Source organism: Protobothrops mucrosquamatus, unplaced genomic scaffold (genome assembly GCF_001527695.2).
Source record: "Protobothrops mucrosquamatus isolate PMUCROS unplaced genomic scaffold, P.Mucros_1.0 scaffold30, whole genome shotgun sequence".
Taxonomy (NCBI): Eukaryota; Metazoa; Chordata; class Lepidosauria; order Squamata; family Viperidae; genus Protobothrops; species Protobothrops mucrosquamatus.
The window spans coordinates 1,782,049-1,809,420 of record NW_015386414.1 but is presented as its reverse complement, the minus strand read 5'-3'; positions in this window follow the sequence as shown (position 1 = coordinate 1,809,420).

Genomic DNA, 27,372 nt, shown 5'->3' with positions numbered 1-27,372 from the left:
CTCATCACTTGATGCTATGTGAGCTTAATCTGCCTTTGATGTTCTGGTTTGTAGTCACCCCAGCAGCCATTAGACAATCAGTTGGCCAAAGTGATGGGAGAGGCTTATGCTTCAAGCAAACAGAAGAATGATGAGGCAGAAACATAATGGTCTTTTCATGACAGTGTGAGCTGAACAAACTGATGGAGGTTACTATGCCCCTTCGCCATTCATCTAATAGAATAAAACAACTGCTGGGAATTGGAAGATGAGAAAAATTCAGACTGACACTTTACTACTATTGTTGAGAATCCAAAACTGTACTATAGTTTTCCTAAAGCGAAAATGAGACCATTTCCTTGATCCAGACAACATTTCAAATTGTGTTTATATCACCGACCCAATCTTGATTCTTCTGGCAAAATAATCCAAAGGTAGAAATACAGTGAGGAAAGTTCAGCAATTCTAGACATAACAGTGAAAGATAGAGAAAGATGATGCTCTTTAAATGATTTCCCAGAAAGGAATTCATAACTGGAAAATGGACAACAGGATTTTAGCCTAGTTTTAGAAGAACCATGTTTCTTTTCCTTTCAAAGCTATCTTGTTCCATCACTAGTCACTGATATTTTGGTCATTGTTAATCACTAGGAAAGCAACCTTTCCTCTATAGGAAAGATTCATGAAGGTCATCTTATATAAAGCTCTCTTATCATATACATAAATAGGATTTTTTTTACATTCCTAAGACATATGGATAACTTACAACAGCTGTGATAAAAAATGAAATTTCAAAATGCCATGGTTTATCTGACTTTTGATGAAGTCTATATGGATCACCTTTATTCTCAATTGAATGGGAGGCTTGAAAATGCAAAGGGCATGGTTTGATTGAAGTACACGCAAGGGCCAACTGATTCGATTCAAGCCACTTGGAGAGTCAATTAAAAAACTTCAATAGGTTAATGTGGCAGCATCAACATGTTCATAGCTGTATTACTTTTGGGTAGAATGGGATGAAAAAGTTGGGACATTTACTGTTTAGAGTACATTCACTCTGCCATGCTTTAGTTGGAAACTTGCAAGGGTTTCATTAATAAATGTTTGAAATGGTTCCCCCTGGATTTTTTCTCATTTCTTTATTTAAGAAAATATATATGGTTGCCCACTCTCTCTCAGTGATTCTGGGTGGCTCTGCCTTATCTTAGGGCAGAGTTGGCAGAGAAAAGGAAAGGACTACAAAGAAGAGTCCAAGTTATCCAATAAAAAGGATATTGATGGATTCAATACAAAATGTGTTTTACTCCAACTTAAAAATGAAACAACTGATTATTTTTTTTCTGGAGTATCTGCCCCATTTGGCATGTCCTTGGAAAGTGGCACAGCTTTCAGCCTCTGATCATTGGATTTTGAGGAAAATCAGGCAGATTAGCTTCATTTGTTAGCAAACTTGGCCTGTCCTGGAAAACATCTCATTTCTGGTGTCAAGTTGAATAACGTTAATAAGAAAAGTCTGACATCTTTTGAACAGGACATTGTTATGTCACAGTGGTGGCTTAGTTGTTCAGAAGCAGTAGAAGTAACCTGTGCTAGTGGTACAAAACTACAGAGATAGGCAATTTACAAAGAAAGATGCCAAAATAGCATTTTAAAACTTGCCTTCGCTATTCTTAAAGGCAGTGCTATTTGGATCATGAAATTCTAAATTAGCCTGGCACTAATTCGCTCATTGTTAAGGGATGTCAACCTGTCTCAGTCATGCAGAGTTTAAAAGGGGTTGATCCAGGAATGTGTACAGACTGCTGAGCCTTGAGCTCATTTTCAGTGTGTTGAGGACTTGAAATAGATTCTCAGCTGTATTGGCAGGATCGCTGTTCCATTAGCACAAGAGAGAACCAAGATACAGTTTGTAGGTGGCCATTTGAACAAATGTGAGAGTTGAGAAAATGAAAGAGGTCAAAAGCAATATTTGCTTGGCCTCCCCAAAACAGCGAAGAGTTTAATGAGGTGATAAATCTCATGGGCCACCTACTTATGTCAATGTCAGAGAGTCCATCACACCAGTACAGACTCTCAGCATGCTTCATATATGGAAGCGGAGTTGCCACATAATGTATTTTCTATAATAACTCCAAAAGCAACATCGAAACAAAAAAAGCACCAAAGCACTTTATAAGATTACTGAGTTATTGGCAGCCCCATAATTCCATTTGCTGTGTTTTGATCTGCAAAACTGCTTTAATAGGATGGTTTGATCAAAGTTTTCTCAACTGAATCATCCCTGCAAAGCTTTGCAATATGCTACCCTTTACAAATCACGCACAACTTAAGCAAGCTCTACTAACCCTAGCAGAATAGCTAAGTTATCTAAGGGCCAGATTTTTGTTACAGAAAGTTCATATCCATTAATGGGTTAAAGAGTTCCATAGTAACTTATGGTACTCACATACCCAGACATGGGCACAGTACAGTCCCTGATCCCGGCAGTCATGGCAATGGGAAGTAAGCAATCTTACCTGAAACAATAAGGCATTGATCCTTTCTTAGATTGTTATTTTCCTACTTCAGAGTGGGGTTTTTGGTGCTCTCTGAGCTTAATTGTTTTCTTGCAGATGTGATGTTACCTAGTTGGTAGCAAGCAAACAGTCAAAGTCAGAGAGTACCAAAGACCCCACAGTTTAACCTTGAGCTAAAATTATTCTCTTCCATCCGCATCTTCAGAGTGTTCAGCTGACTATAGGGACCAGCCGTCATTCTCAATGTCTTGATTTCACATGGCTTAATTTGGTTGCTAAGCTCAGATTTATCTCTGAGACTCACAACATAGTTAAGATAAGTAATAATCTGCGAACTAGAATAAAGCCATGTTGATTGTGTTCTGTTGATTGGCCTCTTATAGCTATAGCAATTTAAACCCATCATTGATACTGAAGCTAAGTAGTTATTGGAGGTTGACATAATTGACTTTTCTATCTTGAGAACTGTTTTCTCTCAGCTGATGTCTTAGAATTATGTCTCAGGGTTGGGGTGCAAGGCATGAAATTACTCCAAACCTGAAAATGCATAAGTAACCAAGAAAGGTGAGATTTCCCAAATATATTAACCTTTCCCAATGTCATTTCTTTTACTCTGACCTAATTACTCACTTTACTATCTATATCTCCTGTTTTTTGCTTCTTTCACTGGAAGAAAAGATTGGAAAATGAGATAGCTGCAACTGCTGACGGTATAATTCTGATCTCCATTAAATTATTAGATGAAAGAAGAATGGAAGAAGCAACAGAATTATGAGACCTTCAGTATTTACCAGAAAATATGCAACCTGTGCATCTTTTCTCCCTTCTTTTGAAAAAATGATATTTATAAAGGTTTATACATTTCAGCAATTACCTATTCAGAATTTGTACATAGTTCAAGTTCTGTCTTCTGCTGCTCAATTCCAAATGTCATATTATCTACCTTAAATCTTTCTCTTAACTGTGCATACAAAAACCATTGAAAACTAAATCCTTCTGCACTTGATTGCTTTCTTGATTTCATCTTATATTCTCCTTGTTTCTATTCTAGTAACTCTTAATAACTTAACCATTTTTATTTACATACTGTTTCTTTCTTATAAAATGCTTCTTGTGCTGAAAACCATAAGGACATTTTTGGGCACAGTCTGGGTTTATATCTGTTCCATATTCTCAGTAAGACACTTCTAAAGTAATGATTCCTAAAATCTACATTAAATTTAACTTTACCCTATCATAAACATCCATGCCATTCAAACCTCAGGTCACAATCTTCTAACTCTAAAAGTCTCCTGTTTCTCAGCAACATCTGTTATTTCATCCAGACCAAATAGCAAGCAGCAAAATATAATTCCAAATTTGATAAATCGAATCCTCCTTTTTCATTTGTACCTTGTAACACTATACGTTTAACTTGTTTTCCTTTGCCAAATAAATTTAAATATTTGTTTTTGCCATTGCACACCAGTTGTCAAAACAGTATTGTCTGAAACAAAACATTATTTTGACAAAGCATTCATTTCTCTCATCTCACCTTATATCTCTATTCACTACTTCCAAAGTTAAAATAAATAATAGTGATTTCAAGGAACATCCTTGTCTAGTTCCTTTCTGTATCTTACAAGGTTTTGTTAATTGTCCATTCACAATTTTGTGAAATATAAATTGACTTTACTCATTTGCTAATATTCTACCAAAGTCTATATCCTCCAAAAATTTAAATGAGAAAGACCAATTTAAATTGACAAAACTCTTTTCTCCATCAAGAACAATTGGTGCTGTTTGATTTTCATTATATTGTTCCAATTATTCGAAAATATCTGATATATTTCTAATATTCTTTCTCAGCTGACTTTTAGGTAAAAGACCACACTAATCTTCATGAATTAAGTCCTATAAAACCATCTTCATTCTCTCAGCTAAAATCATCATAAGTAAGTTATACGCATTTTGGAGTAATGACATTGGGTGGTTCAAGGTCAAATCTTGACCTCTTTAGGTATTACTGCTCTGTTGGCCTTTGTCCAACTGTTCAATATTTCTTCAGTCTGTAAAATAGAGTTCATCATGTGTTGCAGTAATTCATCTTCAAAATCTGGATGGTAAACATCTCATCCAGACACTTTCTTTATTCCAGGGGTCTTCATACTTGGCCCTTTTATGACTTGTGGACTTCAACTACCAGAATTCCTCAGCCAGCATGCTTGGCTGAGGAATTCTGGGAGTTGAAGTCCACAAGTCATAAAAGGGCCAAGTTTGAAGACCCCTGCTCTATTCTAAGCTTTTTTTATAGCTTCACAAACTTCCCTTATTGTTATAGGCCAGTGATGGTGAACCTTTTAGAGACCGAGTGCCCAAACTGCAACCCAAAACCCACTTATGCATCGTCGGGTGCCGGGTGGGTGTGGCCCATTGGCTGGGTGTGGCCCATTGGCTGGGTGTGGCCCATTGGCTGGGCGTGGCTGCGGTAGTAATGGCAGACTGGGTGGGACTAAAAAGTTCAATCAATCAATTCCAACTTTGCAAGATCTTTTTTTTTTTGTGAGAAGTTGAAATTGACTGATTGATTGAACCTTTTTTTTTTGTACATGGCGGCGGAGGCCTAAAGCGAAAAAGTTGTATAAAACCCAGCTGAAGGCCTAGGACTGGGGCGATGGCGTGGGTGCCCACAGAGAGGGCTCTGAGTGCCGCCTCTGGCACCCGTGCCATAGGTTCGCCACCACTGTTATAGGCCCATTCATTAATTGTTTCAGTTTTTCTGTAATCAAATTTGTGTCTTTAAATATTCTTCAACATTTATCAGAAATTTCTTCTCCTTTATATAATTTAGAGCAATTGTGACAAAATAATTTTGCATTTTTTAAAATTATCAGTTATTATGGTATTTCCATCTTTATACATGTTCCTCATTCACTCTCTTTATACCCTTAAGGCTTGTGTCCATTCTGTCAATCTGTAGTTTTAGTGACATAGTCCCTCTCCTGTTACACTTGTCATCTTGTTTGGTAAATTCCATCCATTATCTTTTCCCTTTGATGTTGGACAATCAACATTCCCAGGAAGAAGGTCTGGTCTGGTTATTTAATTAATTCTACATAATACCAAAAGCACTTTCACCAGATCTTTATCTTTGAAATTAGTAACTTTCTTTTTATCACTAATAACTTCTTTAGTTAAATCTTAATTAAGCTCCTGGGCGATCTGCTGTGGCAGGCCATGGAGGTGGTGGGTGGCTCTGCGGGCAGGAGAGGTAGGGGCGGGGCAGGGGCGAGGTGGTTTTTGGGCACTCGGTCTCTAAAAGGTTCGCCATTACTGGTGTAGGATGCAGGTAGGAAATTTTTCATTCTCTTCTTTATCCAGAAAGACTTTCGCCATCCAGAAATCATTGCTTGTTAGCATTTACTTTGCATCACCATCTCTGCTACTTTGAAGATGTTTAGTATACCATAAAATTTCACCTGGAAGCACCCAACTTATTTTCTTGAAATTTGAAACTGAAGAAAAGTGAAAGACTGTACAACAAAATAGGTGCTGGCCTCAAAACCAGGAGTCTGTGAGTTCTGGTCCCAGCTTGAGCATGAAAGCCATCTAGGTGAATTTGGGTCACTCTCTCTCAACTCAACCCACCTCACAGGATTGTTGTTGTGTGGAAAACAGGAAGAGGAAGGAGTATGGTGATGGAACAGTGGGAAAACAAGTAGTTAAAAGGACTGAAATTTACATTATGATATAACTTAAATAAGAATTGTTATAAAATAATGTACCATTGGCACATGACTGCAGAAAAATTGTCTAGAATATATAAAGGTACTTCAAATTTACATTGGAAATGTGGAAAACATAAAGCAGACATGTCAAACTCAAGGCCCGAAGGATGGATCCGACCCGCAATTAGCCCAGGTAAGCCTGCAGGGTTGCCCCAGAGATGGCAAGGGACCGGCTCCTGCTGCCCCTGCTCCAGCCACTTCAGTCTGGCTGGGTGCCCCCACTGGCTGTGCACACAGAGGCGGTGAGTGTGTGGGGGTTGGCAATACCCAGCAGCAGCTGCAGCCCGCTGGCCCCTTGGCTGGCCATCAGCTGGTGCACCCCAGGGTTGCACAGCTTGCATAGCACATGTGGGTCTGAGTGCTGCGGCCACTGAACCAGCAGATGGAGACAAAGGCACAGGGGGAGGCATGTGATCCCACCTACTGGATGTGCCAGTCGGACGCCCACCTCATCCCAGCTGTGGTGGGCACGGGCAAGCAAAGAAGAATGGTGGGCCACTATGAGTCGCCATCACCTCCACACCACAGCCCCTGCCCACTTGACCCCCACTGTCCAACTTTGTCCTCCAGCTCTGCCAAACACACGGGACGAGCCTCCCACCCACACCACACCCCCGATGGCCCGGCAAATGGGAATGGCAGAGAGCTCCCCATCCCCAAGAGGCAGCTGCAATTCCCCTCCCCACTCCACCTGAGCCCAGGCCCGGAGCTGCTCCACATGCAGCCAGGCACCCCAGGAAGCAGTGCTGGGCTGGATTGTGGGATCCTGGTGCCTGGGAGTTCAAGGGCCAGGTACCTGCCACATCTAGGGCCCCACACACACAGCTCAAGGGGGATAGCAAGGCTCCTCTGGTGGACCAGGCCCCTGAGCCTGCTCCGGCCCCACCTGCCTCCACCAGAGACCCCTGATCCTCCCACAGCCCCACCCAACCCCTTCACAGAAGCCCCCCAATGTGAATGACATTGAGCCAGTTATGCCCACCCAGCCATGCCCACCTGGCCGTGCCTCCCCACCCCCCAAGTGCAACCACAATGCTGATGCGGCCCTCAGTGAAATCAAATTTGACACTCCTGACACAAGCCCATACTTGGTGGGTTTGTAAAAAAGCAGGAAATTTCTGGGTTCAAATACATATAACGATATAATGAATTTTAAAGGTCAACATTCAACTAAAACTTTTCTTGCTGGGATTAATGGGCAGTCAATTAGACAAGAACCATGGAAGATTATTATTATATATGATTATGGCTGCTACACTATTATATGCATAAAGATGGAGAGATTCTGACATGCTCATAACAAAACAATGGTGAAAATGACAGAACTAACAGAGATGACAAAATTATCCTTGCTGATTAGAGAAAGAACAACAACTACATTTATCAGTGACTGGAAACTCTTTATGGACATTTTGCTGAAAAAGAAAAGAAGAGAAAAACCGGATCTTATGATTTATGGATTTGAAGGTTAGAAAGGGTAGCTTATGGAAAGAAGGAAATTACGATGTAACTCTAGCAGGGGAGGGCAAAATTTAAATGCATTTATAACTGTTGGCAAAAATATTAGAAGCCATTTCTTTATAATCTTTTCTTTTTCTATTCTTTTCTTTCTTACTTATTCCCTACCCTTATTTTCTTCATTTCTTTTCTAATGTTGTTTTTTTATCTTGTTAAAATTTCCTTAATAAAAATGATATTAGCAAAAGGAAAAAAATAAAATTTATTGCATTTTCATTCTACCTTCGCTCTAAATAGCCTGGAATATTTAGGCCAGGTTTATGCTTGTCCTTATCCTCTCCACTGCCCTACTAAAGAAGGTATATGAAGAGGCAGTACCCGATCAAGGGTCCCCTCATCAATTTTACGGCTTAGTGAGGATGTGAACTTAGGTTTAATGTCTGCATCATCATCGGTGGTTTGCCCTGGTGCCATCAACCCTTTCAAAATGTGGGACAATCAAGTGGCCATATAGGCAACTGGTGGAGCAATGAAACTCCTTTCAGCCACTTGTTAGGAAGGTTCTGGGAAGGCTGTAAAGGAGATAGATGGGCTTAAAGGTTAATGGTCCTCAGCAGAAGGTGGGAAGTGTTAGTCAATTATCTGGAATCTATTTCCCTGGCCTCAGGCTATGACACAGGAGAACAGCCCGTGCAGTCGGCAAGGAGAGGAAAGAACTGAGCATCTTGAGCTGGTCTTTGCTCTTCTGAATTGAAAATCACTCTCTGTAAAGTTAATATCACAGCCAGCTGAGAAGAGGAAATTGAGTGAGAGCCAGTAAATTGGAATGCCTCTGCAAAAGAGGAGGAGGAGGAATGAGCAATGCCGAAGCCCGGATCACTTCTCACATATTGCATGGTGCCTGCACCAGATAATCAAGTGACCTCCCCTTTATTAAACCAATAAGAATAACAGAACCCTTTCTTTGATCACTTAGCTGATGGTGACTGCTGGAGCAAAGTTTTCAGAGTGGAACAGAGTGACTATTCATATAGCTGCTAAAGAACCTATTTATTGCTGCTTGGGATGCTCTGGTGGAAAGTTTGCTTTCTGGTGTGCAAGGAGAAAACAGCAACAAAGGTATTTACCCTGAGAACATTTTGTTGTTGTTGTTGGGAAAAGGGATATAAAGGATGAACATGGGGTGTTTGTTTTAAGTTACAGGGGGTTTGCAAGAAGTGCCAAAACAAATCTTGGTGGGTTTTGCACGGTATGGACAGAAGCATTAAAAAATGTCCTAGCATCCCATTCACGGGGATCCCCTGGGGGGCAACAGTGACAAAAGCAGTATTACAACATTGAGATGCAAGTTCCAAACCTTTTTGTCCCTGCATTGTGTCATTGCACTCATCTATGTAAGGGGATCACATTTTTGTGATGCAGCTTTCATTATTTAGAGGAAAACGTTGGATCTTGTTATAAGTTCTTCTGGCCATATTTGCTTTGCTGAAAAAAAGTATATTTCTGAGAGATGTATAAAAATATGATTAAAAAAACTTGCATTAGGGCATTTATGATAACAATGTATATAATAAGGCAACGGATAAAACTTAAGACTGAAGTAAGAGCAATTTGCATTGAAAAAAAAATATTTCACATAAGTGTTAGTAATTTGTGCATTCTTCTAAATTATGAAGACGTGCTTTGGATCTTGAACCAAAACAGCACTCCTATTCTTAAAACCATGTTTTTACAGGCTTCCATATAAAGCTGTGGCATCTTTTGTCAGACACAAGTAAAAATCTAGAGGGAAAAAAAGGCACAGCTTATTGCAGTGGGTGGAGAACCTATGGCACGCGTGTCAGAGGCAGTACTCGGAGCCCTCTCTGTGGGTACGCACACTGTCACCCCAGCCCCACCTTCCCCTGTGCCCCCCTCACCAGCAGCCCCCCAGAGGAGAGTCGCTCCGGACGTGGCCCGCACGGAGCAGCGCAGCCAAGGACATGGCAGCTGGGCAGCAGGGACAAGACTCTGCCCTCATGCCTCGTTGCACACTGATGATGCTGTAGGACGTGGGTGGAGGACGTGGCCACCATAGTGCTGAAGGGCCACCTGGTCGATCTGCGGCGGGCCATGGAGGTGGTGGGTGGCCCTGCAGCACCATGGGTGGCCATGAAGGTGGTGAGTGGCCATGGAGATGGTGGGGATGGAGTGGGAGTGGGGGGGCCCGGCGTGGTGGTTTTGGGGCACTCAGTCTCTAAAAGGTTTGCCATCACTGGCTTATTGTAATGAATAGCGGAAAGGTGCTATCTTTGCACTCATAGGAGAACCTTGGCACCTCTTCCTTGGCAAAGTCCTAATGATTCATATTAAAGCTATGCACTACAATGAGGACAATAAAAAAAAGTCCAGGAGAAGACAAGGTGGCTGGATACTGTAAATGATGACAGAAGCATGGACTTCTAAGAACTCAGTTATAAGCAGTTACTGACAGACAATACTGGTGAAGTTGTGACCATTGGAGTCATGAAGTGTTAGAAGCAACTGAAAACCAGCAGCTGTAAACTATTTCTGTATTGCTGTCAAGAAAACTACATGGACTTCAAGCCTGACTTGAAGAGAACTTTATCTTTTTGTCCCAAAGGTGCTTCTTCAAAAGACAACTGGACTTCCTTGTTTTCCCTTGAAGATGTTTCCCTTCTCATATGCTGGTATGTTGCAATAGATGGCAGCCCTTAGCCAACTAAGTTTGATCATGAAGGACCTGGTGAGAACTTGGTTCAAAAACTATCAGGAAATATCAGTGAGGTAGGCTAGAAACAGCTGTGAAGAATACATTTTGAAAGAAAGAAACCAGTGGTAAGAAAACAACGTGTATGTAAAATCATTAAGTCTGAACTCCAGAGAAATAAAAAAAGGGTCAGAAAATGTTAATGAGTGGAAATTTTATTTTCCTATGCTTTAAGATAGTGCTTAGAGCTATTTTAGTCATGTTTTGCTCCCTTATATAATGAGCATTTTGGAGACAAAACTGCTACTTGTAACTTTAAGTAACGTTTTACTTTACAAAAACAACTTTAGGTAAAATTTTGTTTTATTCTATTATTTGTATATAATTGTTTTAATGTGAGCTGCTCAGAGCTCTGCACTTGAGATGGGCAACTGTATTAATCAAGCCTATAAATAAATGAACATACAGTTTTTGATTATCCCATTTCTTAGAGAAAACTTCTTTCAAAGATGTATCCCTCCTTCTATGCATGGGAAACTTTCTAAATATTCGTTGAGGGAGAAGCAAACAACTGTGGAGAACCTGTGCTTGAAAGAAAAAGGCAAATATTATAGAAAGCAGAGCAGACAGATCATCCATCCTTTATGTCTCCAGTGTTCAGTATCCAGAGAGATCTCTCCTAGTATAAATCTTGAGAACTTGTATTGGAACAGCAATTAATAGTCCCACAAGAGGCCCATGAGATAGAAGGAGGTGCTGTGCATCAGTGATTTGAGGTCTTTAGAGACTTAAAGGAAAAGGACATTAGATTCATAGGGAAGATTTGCTGCATCAGAAGAATCAGTAAAACTGGGATTTCAAGATAAACCACAGGCATTACTCTGCACTGTCTCTAGCCAGGACCATGGATTTTGGCCTCTCAATATCAGGGGAAATTATTATCTAGCTGCTCAATTAGGGAAGAGATTTTACAGCCTGAGGTGGGCATCAGGCACTGGTAAAAACTGTCTCTCTTAAGTTTGCAGTCAAAAAAGCAATAGCATAATTAAACCAGAGCAATTTAGCCTGATCTTTTTTACACCGGCTGGAGATGTCTGGAGCAAGGCATCCTGGTTAGGGTAGGCAGAAGAAATTTTGCCCTGGTTGAAAAATCACAACCCCAAACTCAGGTAATTTGGGAGGCTTAGGTGATGAATACAGGACCTGAAAAGGCATTAAGGTCACGAGACCCATTTTTAACACACACCCCCACTAGACAATCTGCTTTCTTAAATATTCTGTAAAAGAATCCTTCTGCCATTGCTAAATGCTTGATAGTACAGTTAATCCTGATGGACCATGGCAGGCTGTCAGTTATTCAGCTTGACTGGCAGCAAATCATCTTTTCTTTTGTTAGCCAGGTGGTGGCCTGTTGGGGTTGGGGGACAGCTTTGAAAAACACTGTGAGCTGCTTCTGATCTCTTCTGTAGTGTTCCTTGATGTATATCAAGGTCAGCAACCTTCTGCACAGGGAGCATTTTTGGGTTGGGAAGGTGGGGCTTGTTGCCCTCCCCACCACACTGAAGAGGCTTGTGAAGTGATCACCAAAATGGTGCTAGATGACGTGGCAAGCACTATTCCACTCTCTCTCATAGGCTGGGTGAATATATATCATGGATTGTGGGCAGGATAATTTCAAGCTGTGGCCACATATGGCCTGCAAGCTATAGGCTGCCTACATGTAAAAGCAGAATGTACAGGAAACACTCCATTTCCACAGTCCTTTTAAGGAATAAATGACAAAAAGAGCAACAATTTCATCCTCTGAAAACAGGAAGCCTTAGTGCACTTCACACTATGTGGAACTGTGCAATTTGTTCTAGGTTGTCACTGAGATCCATGTTACACTTCAAATTGTGGTTAGGGCAGAGTTTTGCCAGGGGAAAAAATTGTAAATGGTTAAAATCTTAACTCTTTCTAAACTCATATAAAAGGGTTGTTCTAATATTAAACTTCCTTCCAGGCTGCAAAAAGACACCCCTGTAATTAGCTTTTCTTCAGTTCTTGGTGGTTCACAACCCACAAAGATACAAAAGCCATTACAAAGACTTAATTGTCCCCTTCGCCTGTCCCCTGGTTTGGCTAACCAGCCATTACAATATGTGACTGAGATACCAGCTTAGAAAAAAAAAACAATTGTGGGAAGTTTCTTGTCATCTGCCATAGGACAGATGGATGACTAAGTAGCCTTTCTTTGATTAGGACCAGATGTTTATTTATTTTACAGTCTGTGCTGGTCCAATCTGAGATGTGGGTGGATCATAGTAGTTATGACACGTAATAAAACAACCACATAAAAACATCATAAAATCTGGAATCAGAATACATAATCAGTCTACCTAATCAAAACAAAACCTAATCAGCAGTGGCAACATATAGAAGCCACAAAAGCCCAGTTACAAAAAAACAAAAACAAAAACAAACCCTACCTCTGCACTCTCATTCCTCAAACCATCTCTGGGAAGAAATTAGAAGTAGGTTTTCCAGAGGGGAGGGTACATCAGATGGGAAGATTTTATTTGGAAATTGTGATCTCAAAGGAAATGAAAACTCAAGACATACAGGGCTTTACAGATAATAAGTAAGCTTGAAATTATATAGTACTAAATTTCTTGTCATGACTTTTAACCGGGTGAAATGATGCATCATAGGGCAACAATTTTTGAACTAAGGAACCTCAAAAGAACTAACTTACAAAATATGTCCAAAATCTGGAACCCATGATACCTGAGGGAATGAAATTTGGGGAAGTTGTTTCTGTATCAGTGCTAATGGCTGCTGCTGTGGTAATGTTATCTTTATTTTCAACATTCTGTGACACTTTCCCAGCCAGTCTTGCAATCCCTTATTTCTGCCCCCACCTATCTGCAGCCCCTTACCTTCCTACCAGGAAGTGAAGGGTAGATGTCTGAAGCTCCCTGTCAGATTCCCACAAGGAAACTTAATGGGGAAGCTGGCAGAAAGTTGAAAGTTACTCCTGCTCCAACTGCTTTTTTTTTTTTTTTTGCCTGTCCTTGGTCATTCTGTTACTTTGTTTAGGTAAGGAAATATCTCTCAAACGATGACCCAATAGGGCACAAATTGTCTAGTTGTATCTAGAAATGTGCCCTATAACCAATGCAGCTCTCGTGCATTGGATTTCACTCTGCTGAACTGGATTCAGTCCAAATCTACAACCATAAATTCGATTCTGATTCTTCAAGTGGAATTCCAGAGAGGACGATAGCAATTCTCTCACTACCTTTTCCAGCATAGAATGTGGTCTTTAATAATGGCAGAAACTACACACACACATACAAGATGTGAGGTCAGAAATATCTCACTGCTATTTACCCAGCTTCCTTCATGCAGCTCCTTGTTCCCTAATCAAAATTCCTTCATTGATTCTGTTTGCAGCAATTATTTTTTCTGAGAGACACATACAAATTGACATTCTTTGCAATTCCATATTCTAATCTGTCCATCAGCTGAACTTAGCCTAGCCCTTCATCTACTTTCACTGAACGTATTTAACTCAGTGAGCCGGTTGCTAAGGATGTTATGGAAACATGCTCAATATGAAGGCCCACTGAACTCATCTGATTAGGAATGGATCTGAGAACAATATCCTTCTTCCATATTTGCCTAATCAATAAAACAGCCATTGCTGCTTCCTGCATTTTAAGTAATTTCTCCTATTTAAAAGGCTGGATTGACAAATACTTTGACATACAGAATGCAACCTCCAGAACTAAGGGTGAGGAATAAAATGGGTTCATTTCCCATTCTTCTGCAAACTGAGGCCTCATCTACACAGCCTCCTTTTCCAAGTACTGAGGCAGCATGCTTATCATTTGTTGGGGATCTGTCTTCACAACTAAGTTTCCATCTTATGGACAGTCTATCGCTGAGGCGTGTTGAAGCCATATCAGACTGACCCAGCAGGAAAACTGAGGATGATTTCCTTTATGAACATCCTGTGTTTTATGATGGGTCTTAAAGAGTCAGTGAGCTGATGGGTTCCAAATTTACCCTTCCAGTTCTTTCCCAGGAGGCCACTGAATCCATTCCCTCATGCTCATTATTGGTTGGTTGCTGAAAGGAGCAGAATCTATCCCAGAAAGTTTTCTAGGTATTGGTGCAAATACTTAGTTTATCACCCCCTTGATAAAAATGCAAAGTATATTGAACTATTTGGGGCTGGTTGAAAATCACTTTCAGGTGGGTGGGGATGAAGGAAGATTTTCTATAGAAAGGGTTGGCAGAAAGGAGAACAGGAAGGCTCTGTTCCAGAAATAAACAGGTGGTAAAGAAGTAAACTTCTCCCATTAATGGTATCTCTGCTTCCCTAGTGCTCCAGATGAGGGAAATGCTAGTGAGTCAATATCAAAATTACCTCATGCATCTGAAGCTGGGGTAGGATGGAGATCAGCCACCAAGGCTGCAGATATCACCTAGGACCACCAACTCTGCATAACCATCCTGTCTTTCCCCATACTTCACCCCAATTTAAATCATTAATAGTGATATGGCTTCAACATGCCTCAGCAGTAGACTGTCAATAAGATGGAAGCTCCATTGTGAAGGCAGATCCTCAACAAATGATAAGCATGCTGTCTCAGTACTTGGATCTGAAGCAACCTGTGATTCACAAAATCTTCTACTACCAGGCCCCTTCTGAGGGACTTGGCAAAATCTGAGGGACTTGGCAAAAGATATTTTTCAAAAAAAAAAAAAGTTTCCCCAGCATGATTTGCAGCCCCTCTTAGAAACTCACTGCTCAATCACCACTCTATCAATAACCTGCCTTCCTGGCATCCTACCAGACTTGATTCTGAGATGATGTAGAAGATGGACCGTATGCTGATATACCATACCATGCTTTATTTTCTCCTCTCTCAGGATAGGAGAAAGACACATTAGCATGGATAAACCCAGTTACCCAGCTGGCCTGCAAAATTCGCATGTCTCCAAATTTTGCCATCCAACTCTTCCATTAAAAAATGTGTAAAACTGTCTATTGAGAAACTGTTCATATAAGGAAAAATGTATTTGTGCACATATCTATAAATAAATATGTTGTATTGGGGGGGGTCAATAACAAATGAAAGCATCTGGGATTTCCACCTTTCTACATCTTCTATCTAAGCCCTAGAGAGTACAGAGCATTGCCTCAGAGTACCAGCCATAATGGTTGCCAGAGGTCACCAATAATAAAGCTATTTCTTGACTGACTATGTGACTGAAATCCATTTTATGTTATAATAATTCTGCTGCCTTTGATCCTCTGTCCTATTTACTTGCTTATTAGCCACCTAACCACCCCCATACACATACATAGATCATTTACACCTTCTTCAAAATAGTCACAATTTCATGCTCTACATGTACAGTTGCAAATGTGTCCATTCCTTTTCTGTGGGCTGGTAACTGTTCCTCCTCTTGCTTATTCTCTTCTGAACCCCTGCTTTTATCTTTAACATAAATCCTTTGCATTAGAATTGAAAATTATATCCAGTCACATGTATCTGTTCTCTGTTTCTTGTCAGCCCAAAACAACATTCAAATGCTAAGACTTTAAATGGAGAAAAAGTAAGAGAAAAGCTTAATCTCCACAATGAGAGGGAAAAGTTAAAAAAAAAAAAACCTGAGGAGGGAACTTGTCTGCAACTGGGTTATATCTATTTTGGAACAGAAGTTGCACCCCAAATCTTGCTATTATTATTTCCAATGTTTAAACTTTTTCCAAAACACGTAAAGGTGTCCCTCCAGAAATGCAGGAAGAAATATCTAGCAACCATGAACATTTAAAAAAAAAAACCCAAAACATCATGGCCCATGAATGACGGATAGCAAATGACATGTTCAAAGCCTCTATTTCTGGAAATGATATGATAATGAAGATAGCAATTGCACATTCTACCATATTTCTAAGCAGAAAAAGTATCTGAGGGATTGTGCTGACCAGTGTGCTTTTGTCTGGATAAGAGGGCAAGCACTGACACTTGATGACATTCTGTATCATAAATATACAAGTCAAGATCAAGTAAAGACAAACAGCAAGCTCTCCTTCATGATAGACATCCTAAATTAGATCCCAAGAGAGCTATTTGAACTTGTATCACCCAGGTATTGCCATCAGCATTTTCCCCCTTAAGTTGCAATACTAGTGTTTCTTTACCACACTTGCATACATACAAACACACTGGCTCACCTCTCCAACAGGCTGTGTTCCAGACGTGCAAGTTTTCAAATCTCATTGGTCCTATTGATTCTGCTGGAGGATGGGAGCTGTAGTCCATATGATTTTTAAGAATATTCAATTGGGACAGGGTGTAATACAAACTTTACCACCAGGCTTTAACTGGGAAGTTTGTGTCCATTGTACAGTCTGAAAAGGCAAAGTAATGTGATGCAGCACTCTGCACATTGTGAGTATAAGTGGGGAAAACTCAAATGCGTGGGGAAATTTATGGGAATACTAATGGTCTTCTCAGGTTGGGATTTACCATTATTTTTTTCTAGATAATGCCCTTTTTAGTAACTCAGAATCTCCACATTCACATTTAACCTAGGTTTGAAATGACCCACATTACTCTTACTCGCTTTTTGTAGGACAGCAAAATAGGTACGCATCCATTTTGCTCAGTTCTTAACTACCAAACAAGTAGTAGTAGTAGTAGTAGTAGTAGTAGTAGTAGTAGTAGTAGTAGTAGTAGTAGTAGTAAGTTTTAATTTAGAATGAGCTTATGACTAAGCACAGCATAGCTAAATTCATCAGAGGCAAAATGTTCTAATGATGGAATATGGTGATTATCCTGTAATGATTATCTCTCTTGAGATTCCTGTTCTGGGCTATTGGTCAAATAAATAGTCAGACACTGTTCTCAACAGAGCAACTCTTCCGAAATGCTACAGAGAGAATAAAAAGATATTGGGAATCCAGGAAAGTGTCCACTTGATTATCGACAAAAGCAAAGGTTACTGCATATGCTTTTGAACAACCCGTTACCTGAGTAAAATATAAAAATTGATCATTTGTAGTCAAGAGTTTTCTCCCAGCCTGTTTTTTTATTATTACAAGCTATGGTCTTGCTATAAAGGAGATAATATACTGTATATGTTGCAGCATTGGTGGGAGTATTCAGCAGGCATGAGATCTCCTTTCAGTTCCCTCACTATAACAGTACGAGGCTCCTTGATTAGTTCACTTTCTCCCTCATATATACTGAAAAGGAAGAGAACCCATTAAAACAATGGCTGGCATCATATGCAGTTGGCACAGAGCACAAAGCAGATTCTTGCGGTGTCAAACAAGCATTGACAAACAAACCCAGTTGTCAATGAAAGAACTACTATGGCAGCTTTATTGCACCTACTTAAGCATACTGTAAATAATAGTGTTTGAGAATGTGATGTGTTCATGTGTGTACATGTCTGTCCATGCCGATGATGACAAAGCTATGGCAGGCATGTCAGAGGTGACACACCATGCCATTTTTGCTGACATGTGATCCATCTGGAGCCTCCAAAAATTGTGCAACTTCAGGAGGCTCCAGAAGTCTGGAGAGGCTTCTCATGCAATTTCCAGTGGCTTCAGAGACCCACAAAAGCAGGAACTTCTTGCACAATGTACAGAGGAGATGCCCTTTTCATCCATGGTGTGGTGTGTGAGACACACCAGCAGAGTCAAGGTAGGCATTTTCTGAATTTTTGGCAAGCAGAGCCCAAAGGTTTCACCATCACTAGTCTGGGATGACTACTCTCTCCCTCCCTCCCTCTTGCACACACAGTGTCAAAACGAGAGGAAATAAAATGAAAGAATCCTATCATCAATGAAACAGAGATCTATTAGGGAGAAGAGCAGAAAGAAAGATTTATAATATGGGTATGCGGTTGGTCAATATTAAATTCAAGAGGAGTTTACTTTCCAAGTGGGGATTGGAATGTTTGGATTAATGAAAGACAAAACACTTCCAGAAGGATTAAGGTGGGGAATGAATTTCAATCCTAAAGATATTACGAGGTTCAGTATCCTCAGAAAGATTTCTGAATTATGCAGTAGAGGAAACATGTGACCTGGGAACCAAATGTAACTTCTGGAGAAGTTCATCCTGATGTGCCAAATTGATGCATTTAATTTCCCCAATGAATCAAGTGATTTCCCCAACATAAAACTGTCACCATTTGCAACTATTTCCCTCCCCAACACAACCATCCCAATCCTGCTGTCATTTGGCCTCCAAATCTTTCTAATGTGGCAAAATTAGCACTGAAATGAACAGCTCCATGGAACTCAGGCTCTGACAAATTACATGCATTTGCAATTGTCAGATTCAATTGCAAATAAATTTCCAAAGCCCAAAAAAAAATATCAAGTTGGGATTCTAAATATCAGTTCTTAACATTAGAGAGAAAGCTTGGGTGCAAATTTTAGGAAAGAGCCAGACTAATGGACATTTAAACACAATGAGATGTGTTTTTATGTGATTGTTTAAAAAGTGAGCAAACCAGCAGTTATCCTGAAGTTTGTGTGGGTGGAGGAAATTTAGTTGCAGCTGTAATGTCAGAATCATTTTTGAATATATTCCCTCTATGAGAGCTACAGATCAAAGCAAAAATGTAGGTACATTTTCAAGCTTTGATTCAATTTACCTAACTGTTAAAATATAAAATCTCATTCAAGTTGACTTCTGGTGACTTGATGTACCACTTCTTGGCAACAATACTGCCTGGATTTTCTAGAGGAAAATTTAATATACAGCGATGATCCATCCTAAAGCTACCGAATTACCATGCTATCATATTTCTGTTTAATGACAACCTAACATCATACTGTTTAACAGGATTTACCTCTAGATAAAGTTTTTGGCCTTAAAATATATTACTAAATTGTATTGATGTGTATTCTACCTTTTTTCCCTTTTATTCAGTCATATCCAGTTCTCCAAGACTGCCTGGACTGCCTTGCTAAGAAAGGTTTTTCAGAAGTGGATTTGCCATTGCCTCCTTCCTAGAGCTGAGAGAGAAAGTAACTAGCCCAAGGTCACCCAGGTAGCTTTGCATTAAGGCAAGACAGGAACTCAATGTCTTGGTTTTTAGCTTAATTCCTTAACCAATACATCAAACTGGCTCTCATTCTATCTATTAGCTATGAGCCATAGCTAATCTGCTACTTTTTCTCTTGGAAACTGGAATGTTCCACTAAACTAGAATCTAATAATAGGATATAAACCACAAAGAACCAGTTTAGTCTCAGTATATTATCATTAGTATCTCATAGTATAAAATGCAATGACATAGAAATAATATGTAGCTTTATACAATATATTTGTAGAAATGGGCACATATAAAAGATGAAAAGATGACGGTGATTCTAGTTTATTTCAACTTATGTAGTTTGTTGAAGAATATGAGAAAAAGGTTTCTAAGAAAACATAATGAGAGAAGGTTCTCAAATCATGAGATGGATCTCATGTCAACTAGATATGGTGATGATGTACTAATGGAAGAATATTTGAAATCATGAGAAAAATCTCAAGCTGGATGAATCTTGCTGGAACTTATAAAAGTTGGTGGGAATAATAGTACTTTGGAACTTTCACACAGAATGCGGGATTGTACATGGTAGCTATCCTATGTTGATTCTTCTGAAACTTAAAATTAGCCTGGAATTGACTAAGTATGTGTATACGTGCAAATTATTGGAACTTTTAGCTGAGAAAATAAACAACACAAATTGTCACATTTGCATCCTAAATTATTGGATTTGTAACACCGGAGGTGTCATAAAGGCTTTCAATATAACTCCATGTGACAATACTATTCAGTGTTCCACATACACATACACATTTTCAAACTCTACTTTGCCTTCAAATGGCAGGGTACACCAATATTCTTATCAATTTATGGGAAGTTTAAATCAATCCTTCCTAGTACCACTGCCATCAAAATAATTCTTAGAGAGTCTAGAAAGATTGATTTATGTTGTATACTCTGCAATCTGTTCAAAGGCATCCACACCTTGCAATGGCACTCGGAATTAAATAATTCCTTGACAGGAAACCATTTAGTTACCCACAAAATCTGTTGTAAGATACAGCTGTTTTACTTTCAGTCAAAATTAAAACAAATATTCCTAGAGTTAGTTTTAATGCAATATTAGGCAGCATGTCATAATTAAGCTGACTTCAGTAGAATGTCCTGTACTTTCAGATATGTCTTTAGAATTAGAAATTTTAATTGTGTCGCACTGCTATAGACTTACAAAATTGTAGAGTTAATCAAATACTCTTTGGTTAAGACCTTTTTCTAGCTCTGTGTCTGTGTTTGGAAATCATCAGTTTTTGGAAATAAAAAAAAAGAAATCTGGCATCATTAGAAAATGCAATTTTATATTAAGTTTGTATTTCAAAAGTAGTATAGTGGCTAAGTAACCAAGTTGCTTCAGTTCACCTTTGCCATTATCTCACTGGGTGAGGAATTGAGCAGATCAGTGCCATCTAACCTGGGTTTCCTTGTCACATGAGTCCTCTTAAATATTTGTATATAATTCCCAGAGTTCTTCCAAAGTTGCATCCAATTTTCAATTTTTAATGTAGCAGAAAAGGGGAGGGGGTATTTAATATATTCAGGAAAAACTGGGTTTAATAAATTTAATTTAATTTTAATTAGACTTAAATTCAATCAAATGGTGTAACAAACTCAATATACTAATCCCATGGCTCTACAGTTAAAACTGAAGTGTGAAACAGAAGCAGCAAAAAGAGCAGGAACCTTCACTAGTCTATCCACCCTTCGTGCATGCCAGAATTATGTCATCCTGTAGCTCCCATCCTCTCAGACAGCTGGGGTTTCTTTTTAAAGTCCCTGGAGATTTTGCTTCAGCCTTGACAATCTGGTGATCTGTATAAAACACAACTTTACACAGGGACCTTTGAAGACCCTCCAAGGATATGAGCAGATGGGTACTCTTTAATTGAAAATGCTTCCACAGACCCACATCTACTCCCACTTCGGGGTGAGACAGGGAATGCATCCTTGCCAGACTGTTTATTCTGCTTTCTTCTTCATCATTAGAATACTGTATATGAGACTGGAGAGCATGGCAAAAGAAGAGAATATGCATAGCTTGGGGTGAACTAGCCAATCCTTGGTGCTCTGAGCTTGGTTGTCAGTTTGCAGACAAAACAAAACGTCTGCAAGCAAAGAACCAAGTTCAGAGAGCACCAAAGATTTCACGCTCAAAAGCTTCAGGACCATGGACAGCCACCAAGACAGCCCTATCAGCCGGGCTATTGTCAGCTTGGCCACTTGAGAAGCCATTGAACCTTGATAAAGCTCCAGAGTTCCCCTCTGTTATGCATATGCATCGGGTTTTTTTTCTCCACTGTACATTCTGAATAATGTTTTTTAGACAATTAGCATTAAATGACAAAATATAGTTCAATATAAGCAATCAAGCCCCAAATAAAGAACTATCAACTCAGACAAAGAAGCTAACAGTAAAAAACAGCCAATCAAGGAACCACCACGACCACTCCCACTAACACTGACAGGGCAAGCCACTAGTACATAAGATGAGAGCAAACCCCACTTCCTACTAGCACTGATGATGTTACCTAGTTTGGTGATGAAACATCTGCAAGAAAACAACCATGCTCAGAGAGCAGCAAGGAGTCGACAGTTCAACCCTGAGCCACAAATATTCACTTCTACTAGTACAATATAATCAAGATATGGAGGGGAAATTATATATACTCTGTTAGAATCTTAGCTGGTCAGAAAAGAGGGTTGCGTTAGATAATTCAAAAGAAATATGTATCCAATTTGCAGTTGCTTAGAAGTAGTAACTTAGATGTTATGGTTTATTTAAAAAGAAATTGAAAATTGTTGAGATCGTTTGCCTTTACTTAAAAACAAAAACAAAAACAAATGATGACTCTGAGCAGGGTGCCTCAAAAAGATACTACTGAGCTGGATATGTTTCATAAAAAGGCAATCAAATAATCAAGGCAAAATTTTCCATATGAAGAAATCATGTTATGGACTCTTTTGCTCAGGGAATAAAATGAGTAAAGAGATATGACAGAGATAGATAAAGCAATGCATGATGCATGAAAAAATTTCTGCCTCTCTCTGATAATGTTAGAATCCAATCATCACCCAATGAATGTATAGTAGGACATTCACAGGGGAGACAAAAGGAAGAATCCTCACATAGATCATAGTAAAACCGGAAATCATTATAATTGGTATCCACCTATTTTAATGGCTTTTCAAGGGGATTAAATAAATTCATAGAAGACAAGGCAATCGCTTGTTATTAGTCATAATGACCTCTTGTTACTTCTGGAATACTGCTGAAGCAATAAGATACTACATGCATCTTTCCCATTGATTAAATTTCATGCCAAATTAACCAGATAGCACATTAAATTAAACAATACTTAATAAAAAATATTGCCAATTGTATGGGAAATGCCATTTTAGATTTGTGTCTTTTTCACTCACCCATCTTTTATCGGATGGTACCTGCTGGTGACACATGCATGCATTAACTAAAACCAACAGCAAATATTATTAAAGCATTTGCTTTACTCATAGTTCTTTTATATAGAATTCTTTGGGAGGTTCTTGGCAAAAAAAAAAAGTCAGTTAACTGACATCTAAAGACATTTAATTCCATCCATTTTAACCATCAAACCAGAAAGGTGGCAACTTAATTTGGACTTTTGGAATTTCAGAATGCCAGCAGAGAAGCAACGGTCAACAGAGACCAGTAGTGAAAGGTTTAGTATTTGTTGCTCTTTTTAGGTATAATCAAGAGAAGGAAATTCATTGAAAATTCTGCCAGCCTTGGCGAAGAGACACTTAGGAGCTTTCTTAAGCAGCAGGCACAAATGAGTCTGTCTCTTTACTAATGAGGACATCAAATGCCCCATTAAGTCCCACAAGCAATGAGCTACAATGGTAGACAAACTGCTCATACCCAGCATCTGTAACTTCTATTGAGACCTCCTTGTTTTGGAGGAGGGGACACTGTTTCTTTTTTTCTGAAATCTAAATCTGATCCATATGTATAAACTTGTTTTTTGTCAAGCCAAAATAGCAAAAACTATTGCAAAACTGGAATAGCAGAAAATATTGCAAAGCTTTGCATTAATATTCAGAAGCATTTTTAATACCAGTTGAATATCTGAGGAAAAGATTCCAGTTTTTATAAGCTACATTAGATCAATTCAATATTTACTTTGATCCCATTGTACCAACTCAGCAGGTTCAAAAGGTTGTTGGAAGAATCTTTGAAACACTTTCCACCACATAATGAGATGTTTAGAATAATCCTGAGGAATGTGGGAATGTACACATAGGTCAATGGGCACAGATAGAAGAGAACATTTGGGGCTTGGGATTCAACTGTGGGGACCTTGGTGTCTCTGAGCTTGGTGGTTTCCTTGCAGATGTTTCAATACCAAATTAGATAACATCATCAGTGCTCACTGATGATGTTACCTAGTTTGGTAATAAAACATCTGCAAGAAAACCACCCAGTTCAGAGAGCTTTGAGGACCCCACAGGTGCATGGGTTTATTACAGGAGAGAGCTATAGCTTGATGATAGAACATGTGTTTTTTGATAGTAGAAAATTCAGTTCATTTACACCTTCCTTAAAGATCAGGGAGCAAATGGTGGGAAATCTCTCTCCTGGAAACTGCCAGACATAGATGGAGAATGACTTGATTCGATAGAAGCTAGCTCTGGGAGAGACATTGCCATGCATACACTTATGCCCTATGACAAGATTATCTCCCGTTCATATATGACACATTTGGATGGGGGAAATAGCATCCCCTGCCGTGGCTTGATCTTGTCTGCATGAAACAGTACAGCAGATTTCCTAGATTTCTATGAACTTTGTGTGGCCCATTATCTTAAAAAAAAAATCAAAGTAAATATATATATTTTTTAAAAAAAGAATTGAAGAAAGAGGACTTTTATTTTTAAAAGGCACATTCTGTAGAAATATTTCCCCACCACTCATCGTGCACTGTTTCCCCCCCTCCCAAGTGTGCAGTTCTGCCCTAAAGTATACAATGCAATTAGTGTGAGCTTCAAGTGAATATTCAAAATGGTCCTTATCATCCATTTGTAAAGCATGGCATCACCTTTCTGGCTCTCTTTTTGGAGAAACATACTCATCAAACCCTTTTTAAAGGCACAAGTTAAATTAGCTTTAATTCGAAGCTTAGCTTTAATAGAATAAACATTCAGTTGCTTTCTCCAAATAGGAAAGGTACAATTTCTTCTCGTAGTTTGATCAGAAGAACTGAAACATGAGATGGGTCTCGGCATACAGAACTTGGGATGGAGTTGGCTCAACAATGGGAACATTGATAGCCTCTTCACACCAGAAGCAAACAAGGTGTATGAGTTGAAAAAAAACAACTGGTTTTAGGCATGGGGCTTGCGACCAGCCAATTATATTATTTTTGATTCAATCACTAGAATTTTTTCAGTCTCTGCCTTAAAATGTTTCCATTCCATTACTTGGAATTCAGTTTGATGCAATAGCACTTAGACTTATAACTTATAACTTATAACACCGCTTCATAGTGCTTTACAGCCCTCCCTAAGCAGTTTACAGAGTCAGCATATGACCCCCAACAATCTGAGTCCTCATTTTACCGACCTCTAACCACTGCACCACCACAATATCCTCTACCATGGCGTGCTGTGCCATATGGTTTAAATAGGTATGCATCAGTAATAACAGACTGGTAAAATGGGAATTTTTTTTGAAACAACCATCTATCAATATTGTTCAGTCTAGTTCTGTTGGACAAAACTAAGAGGTGACTTTTAGAATAAGAACATAAGAAGATCCTTACTATAATCAGAGTAAAGGCCCATTTATCCCATCATCTGTATGCCACTTTGCCCAACATGAAATTTCTGAGAAATTGACCACCAGGATTTTGAAAGCAATAGCTTTCTCCCAATACTAGTCTTCAATGAGCACAATGTCTCTGAGCAAACAATGACTTTGTTCTAGTCATTAGAGCCCATGGCCATTAGCTGATTAGTCCCCTTCAATGGTGTTTTCATTTTTAATGCTATCTAACCCAGTGTCCCCTTCACATGCAGTGGCAGCCAGTCTTCAGAGCCTAGGAATGTACAGTGTGCCATCTAAGGACATCAGAAACTTTTGTTAAATTCTATATTTTTAAGTAAACTGATCATAAGCATCCTTGAATAACCTCACTGCCACCAAAATGACAAAACCTATGTCATGATGTCGCAATGCAGGTATTAAATGAGTGAAGCTCAAATTACTCAGCTTCCAAAAACTCATGCTTTTTCACATCCTCGACCTCCTGCTTTGCTTTCAAATATGAAAATTAGTCTTTTTTCATTCTTCCCAGGCTTTCATAGTGATCAGAAGATAGTTTTCGTTCAAATGTCATACTACTTGCAATGATGTGATATGCCTTTCAAAGCTTGGATAAAATGCGTAATAAGGAAAGTTCCATACAAAATTGTAAAAATAAGATAAGATATATATACACACAGAGAGAGAGACACAAACATACAAACACACACACACCCAGAGAGAGTGGTACCTTTGTATGCAACTGCTTTGAAATTTATCAAATTTGATCATGCATTTTGATGCGAAAATTTTGTCTCAGTACTCATCGTTTGTTTGGTACTCAATGTACAAGCTAGAACCTGTCTTGTGACTCACTGAATTACTCTATATAAATTACTCCATACTCTGTGTGTGTATGTGTGTGTGTGTATGTATACACACACACAGATAGAGAGAATGAGACAGAGAGAATGAGACAGAGAGAGAGAGAATAAGAGAAAGAGAATGAGACAGAGAGAGAGAGAATAAGAGAAAGAGAATGAGAGAGAGAGAGAATGAGAGAGAGAAAGAGAGAGAGAGAGAGAGAGGGAGGGAGGGAGGGAGGGAGGGAGGGAGTATTTTACAAAGCTACAGATGGCTGCTGAAATCCTGAGGTCCACCAGAGGGCAACAAAGTGATACGGAAAGCTCAAACTCTTTCATGCCAACTAGTAGCCATCTGGTAGCCCTGGAAGACTAACAAAGACAGAGAAACGTTGGGGTCTGTGCAGCCCTGAAGAGAGCATGTCAAAAGGATTTGGTTCTCACTGGACTTGCTACCCCCTCCAGCCAAGCTATGATTTAGTTTTAAGACCTGCCGGGGGGGGGGGAATTCTCTTTCTGCTGCCAAAGCTGGACATTTCAGCTTCCACGTTGCCATTAGTTTAATTGCAGTAGCGCGAAGGGCTTGACAACTCCAGCTCCTGTTTGTCAGAGATCTGAGTGGGGAAACGTTCTCTCAGAGGATTCTGCCTGATCAAACACTTCTGCTCTAGTGCTATTGTTAGGAGCTGGCTGAAATGTGAATGCATGACCTTTGGGGGCAGCTCTTCTTTCCTGGCTTCCATTCTTTCAGTTATCTCTAAATCGCTTGAAAAAAAGAAAAGAAAAAGGTAAATGGGGGACAAAAAAAAGCAAGGAGAAATACTAAGTTAGAGGTATAAGAATTTGTGAATGTTTCTCATTATGTATAAAAAGTAACAAGGGTGAAATGGCAAAGACACTTGTGCCACCTGGAAGACCAGCATATTTATGATGACATTAAAACTGTACAATTCTTCACAATAAAATCTGATAGCCCCTGAGGTGTCACAAGACACTTTATTGTATTTGCTGCTACAGATTAACACTCCTGAATGTTTTCATAAGTTGAGCTCATGCAGTATATGGAATCAAATTAATTAGGTCCCCTAGCTGATAATGTGCTCTAAGTGACAATTAAAGGAGTCCACTTACTTATCAGATAATCCTCTAATAACAAGCATTTGACAATGCTTTCTTTAGAAAAAAAATT